Genomic DNA, 5,793 nt, shown 5'->3' on the forward strand with positions numbered 1-5,793 from the left:
ACCATGTCTATAGAGGAAGATTTACATTTGTAGGTATCCAAAATTTAGATGGGCCAGCTCTATCTTGTAGGTGCACATACACTCTAAGAGCTGATCAAGCCATGGATCTTGCTAGGATCGTAGTTGATTAGTCTCTCTTCCAGTGGTAATGTTCACTATCTGTGCATTGGAGAACGACCTTCAAAAAGAAGAACCACATGATTTCAAACTTGGCGTATTTGAAAGAAAATAGTCTTCCTGAGTGATGATCTTTTTCCCAAGCACTTCTAGAGTCAATAAAAGCCACCATCTCCCTCTACCTAACAATGCTAGATTCATATGTTTGAGATCTTTTTATGCCAAGACGTGCATTTTTGTGCAGATATTTCTTCTAATTGATAAGACAAAAGCCTCTAGATGTCACTCTAGAGCCTTTCAAGGGTCTTTTTTTTCTATGAAGGGAGGCTTAGCCACCCAAAACTTATTCAATCGAGATAAATTACAGAGTCAAATTTGAAGAGAGAGTAGAAAACAAGAAGAATTGGGAAGTATTCAGTGATGAAGTGAAATCCACCAATAAGTAATGCTGATCTTTTAACGCTATCAAGATGCTTTATCAGCTAAGATGGGCAAGGGCGAAGAATGACATAAAATACTAATAGAACAGAGTTTATATGGTTAGACAGCCCCTAGAGATTGGGTAGAGCCTTTTCTCTTTGCTAAATTCTATCTGAATGTTTCTCAAATAGAGCTTGGTCTTGCAGCGATAACCTGAGACAATTATTCATAGCTCTTCAAGCTTTCAATGCAGGATTTGAGATAAGTGCTGGCCAATGAAGGGGTTTTTTTCTGAAAAAGACCATTGCGGGATCTGAGTAAGTAATGTTGACCCCCCCAAAAAAAAAATTGAATGCATATAAGAAGAATTAAATTATCGTGATCTGCTGAGTGGAGGATTTATAGAAGATAAGGGTGTCGTTGGCGTATTGAGAAGGCATAGGCAGTCGATAGCTCGTCCTGCCCTAAGCTAGTAATGATCCTTCTTTATGTCCATTTCGAGAAGTCCAAATGAGAAAGCCATCCACTAAAAGAAAGAGATTACGTGGTAGTGGATCACCATGTCACAAGCCTCATCCATGAGAAAATGAACTTCCTAGTTGGTCATCAAGAAGGATTGTGGATTTGCTAATGCTTAAAATGGCACATAGCCATGGCACCAAATCACATTTTGTGACAATGTGAATAGGAAGCCGCAATCGACTTTGACTCGGTCAAAGCTTCTTTTTTTTTAAATCAAAAAGTTTTTTTTTCTTTTTCTAAGTCGAGTTTAAGCATGATACCTTGGATCTTCTATATGATATAATAGTGATTTGTCTCATAAATACCGAGACATAGCTATCTAAGATGAACCTATTGCAAACAAACATACACTAGGTTGAGCACATCAGGTTCTAAATTACATTCTTCTAGAACATTACGAACCAACTTATTTTGGGCGAGCAAGCAATTTAAGGTGTGTTTGATTGGGGGTAGTTGGGCTCGTAAAGAGAACGAGAATGAGTAACTCCCATTCTAGCCATTTGGCTGGAGGAAATCTCATTTTCATTCCCAAGAATAGGAATACCTCAATCCTCTAAAACCCTATCCGAATTCTCCTCCCGGTATTCAAATACTATTCCACTAGATTTACTTCAAAAAATTATTTTTTCAAAACACCTCTCTACCTAATTGATTTTCTAAAAAATTACTAAAAACTATACCTTAGTCCCCCCAAAATACCTTTGTTTAAAGCTTTCAATGGCGTGATTGAGATAGGTGCTAGACAAAGGACAGTTTTCTTTGAAAAAGACCACTCTCGACTTTGAGTAATTGATCTTGAGACCCGAAAAAAAATGCATATAAGAAGAATTAAATTATTGTAATCTGCTAAGTGGAGGCTTTGAAGAAGACAAGGGTGTTGTTGGCAAATTGAGAAGGCATGGGCAGTTGATAGCTGGTCTTGCTCTAGGCTAGTGATGATGCCTTCTTTGTATCTCTTTCGGAAAATCTAAATGAGAATACCATCCACTAAAAGAAAGAGATTAGGTGGTAGTGGTTCAATTATGAGAAAATGAACTTCCTAAGTGGTCATCAGGATCGTGACACCAAATCACATTTTGTGAAAATGTGGAAAGGAATCCCCAATTGTGTTTGACTTGGCCAAAGATTTTTTTTTTTTTGGGTAAATAATCAAAGATTTTTTTCAAAGTCAAGTTTAAGCATGTTGCCTTTGATCTTCTATATGTTGTAATAGTGAATTATCTCATAAATACAAATACAACTATCTAAGATGAACCTAGTGTAAAGAAATAAACACTAGGGCGAGCATATCGAGTTCTAGATTACATTCTTTTAGAACATTACCTATCAATTTATTTTGGATGAGTAAGCAATTTAAGGCGTGTTTGGTTGGGGGAGTTGGGTTGGAAGGGGAAATGAGAAGGAGTTACTCCTGCTCCAGCCATTTGGTTAGAGGAAGTCTCATTTCTATTTTTATTCCAGGGGAAGAATGGAAATACCTTAATCCCCCAAAACCCAATCCTAATTCCCCTCCCAGTATTCAAATCTTATTCCATGTGATTTACTTGAAAAAATTATTTCTCCAAAAATACCTCTCCATTTAATTAATTTAATTTTCTAAAAATTTACTTAAAATTTTTCATGGCTTTTTTCAGTAAAGTCTTAATCGGCTATCAATTTTTGAGACTACAATCAACTCGACTTTATTAATATTGGGTTGCGTTAGGCTAGTTCTCTGGTTACCCATTTTAAGAAAAGGATACATTCTTCATAGTTCATTCTTTCATGCCAATCACTTTCAGCTTTTGGACCACAATTGGGCCAATAGTACTGGAGATAACATAACCCAAGTTGATCAAAATTTAGTTTGAGTTGGTTCATCGGCTACTCGAAAATTAGTATCGGCCGACCGTTGGGTGGTTGCAACCGTCTCCAACGGCCACAACGCCCCCCGACCGGCTTCAATGGCGGTCGTTTGGCCATTTCAGATAGGGGATCGTGATCCCCATTTCCTTGGGCTAAGCTCGGGTCAGGCCGGTCAAGCAGACCAGGCCTTGAGCAAGCCATCATATTTATTTTGTGAATCTTATTTTGTGGTTCTTATTTTTTGATTGACTCTTGGTTTCATACGTATCATCTCTAACAACCTACTATCTTCATCGATAAAAATATGTACTAAAGTATTATGAAAAATAATGATGGGGCTAAGACAAGTTCAATGGAAAAAATCAAATAATAAAAGCAAGATCTTAAGAAGAACTTTAGTTCATATGGTGCGACCCCTTGCCACTATTAAAGTAATGCATGTAAGTAGGTCCAGCCCATTTGGGGAGGCCCAATAGCCCACTAGGGCTTTATCTTTGTTTTTTGTGCAGGACCGTGTGTGTATATTTGCGGTATATGAGGTGAGTGAGACAAAATAAAGTGCGTGTGAGAAAACAAAAAAAATGGTAGTAGCGCGCGACAGAGAGAAAAAAAAGAAAGAAAGAGGGTGCGACACAAGAGAAGACCGAGCGCATGGGGAGAGTGAAAAATCTCAACTTTTGCACGTCGTACGGAAGAAAAACAGATTTTTCCTTATCTTTCTTGGGTGTGGTTTTCACACGGAGATTTAACAAATTGGATTTTTGTCTAAGAGTTGTATTAGATGCTATAGAAAGTTGCAGTAATCATTGTTAGGGATCTCATTACAATCTTGGATTCATCACGTTGTGGTAGTTTGGGTGAGATCATTGTTACTCTTAGAGAAGTGATATTGGAGTTTTCTTAATTTGTTGAGGACTCGAGTTTAGGGCATAAACTTGAGTATTGTAAACTCTATATTTATTATAGTGGATTAATCGGATTTGCCCCATGGTTTTTTTTCTCTACACTAGAGGGTTTTTCACATAAATTTGGTGTGTTTTTTTTTTGCTCTTTAGGTGTTTGATATATTGCCTGTGTTACACAATACTTACAGGCTGTGTAAATATTGCTTCTAGTTGATTTGGTAATTTGATATATTGCTATTTAGGTGTTTTTTTTCTATTTTTTTCTTTACAGGCTGTGTAAATATTGCTTCTAGTTGATTTGGTAATTTGGCTTAGTTTATTCTACAATATCTTATTTTGGTCCCAACAAGTGGTATTAGAGCCAAGGTTGTGTGGGTGTGGAGATATTGTGGGAGTAGATAGAGAATTCTTCGGATACCATGATAAAACTTAGTGCTTCTAATTATTCTATTTAGAAGCCTATGATGGAGGATATTCTTTACTGTAAGTATTTACATGAGCCAATTAAAAATACTAATGCTAAGCCAAAGGACATTAGTGATTGTGACTGGAAGATGATGCACAGAAAAGCCATTAGGTATATCAGACAGTGGATTGATCTCAGTGTGTTCTATCATTTATCTCAAGAAACATACGCCTACAGTCTTTGGATGAAGTTAAAGGGTCTCTATGAGAGAAAGACAACCCAAAACAAAGCCTTTGCAATTAAGAGGCTTGTAAATTTGAAACTGAAAGAGGGAAGATTTGTGGCTGAGCATTTGAGTGAGTTTCAAGACTTGGTGAATTAGTTGACCACAATAAAGATAGTGCTAGATGATGAGTTGCAGACATTATTGTTGTTGAGTTCATTGCCTGACAGTTGGGAGACTTTGGTGGTATCATTTAGCAAATCTGCTTCTGATGGGTTGCTATAACTTACTTTGGTGAAAGATATATTTTTTAATGAAGAAACAAGAAGAAGAGATATAGGTAAGGATAGTGCACAGGCTCTTGTTACAAAAAATAGGAAAAAAAGGTAAGAGTAGAGATTTTAAGGAGCGCGGTACTTTCAGAAGTAAATCTAGTGCAAGAAAAAAAATCAAGTGCTTCTACTGTAATAAAGAGGATCATATGAAGAAACACTACAAGGCTTAAGAAATAAATTGAAAGAGAAAAAAATCAGAAGAAGAACAACAATGAAAACACCACTGCTTGTGTTTCAGATGAAGCAGTGGCAGTTCTCTATGTGGAAGAGGACCAGTATTGTCATGTTGCAGATCCTGATGTGGAGTGAATAATTGACTCAGTATGTTCCTATCATATCACTCCAAGGAGAGAGCTCTTCACTACTTACAAAGTAGGTAAATTTGATAGAATGAAGATAAAAAATAATAGTTATGCTGATATTGTGGGAATTGGTGATATATGTTTTGTTACCAATGTTAGATGTTGCATTACACTTAAGGATGTGCGACATGTTCCAAATATGCGCCTGAATCTGATCTCCACTAATGCTCTTGATAAAGCTAGGTATCATAATTATTTTGGCAACAGGAGGTAGAAACCATCGAGAGGGTCAATGGTATTTGCTAGAGAAAAGCTCTGTTACACACTTTACAAAACATAAGTAAAATTGTACGGTGGTATAGTGAATATGACTGAAGATGCTTTATCAAATATGTGGCACAGACGGCTGGCTCACATGAGTGAGAAGGGATTGCAGATTTTGGAAAGAAAGTCCCTCATTTCTTTTCACACAAGTACATCATTGAATTTCTGTGATTATTGTTTACTTGACAAGCATCATAGAATTTCTTTTCAACAAGTCTCTAGTAGAAAGCCTAATATATTGGATTTGGTGTATTCTAATGTGTGTGGTCCCATTGAAGTGGAGTCCTTAGGTGGCCGCAAATATTTTATTATCTTTATTAATTATGCTTCACGAAAGGTGTGGGTTTATGTTTTAAGAACAAAAAATCAGGTATTTCAGTGCTTCAAACAGTTT

The sequence above is a fragment of the Phoenix dactylifera genome, chromosome 3 (assembly GCF_051530095.1).
Source record: "Phoenix dactylifera cultivar Ajwa chromosome 3, Ajwa_hap1_PhDact_Kaust_v1.1, whole genome shotgun sequence".
Lineage (NCBI taxonomy): Eukaryota > Viridiplantae > Streptophyta > Magnoliopsida > Arecales > Arecaceae > Phoenix > Phoenix dactylifera.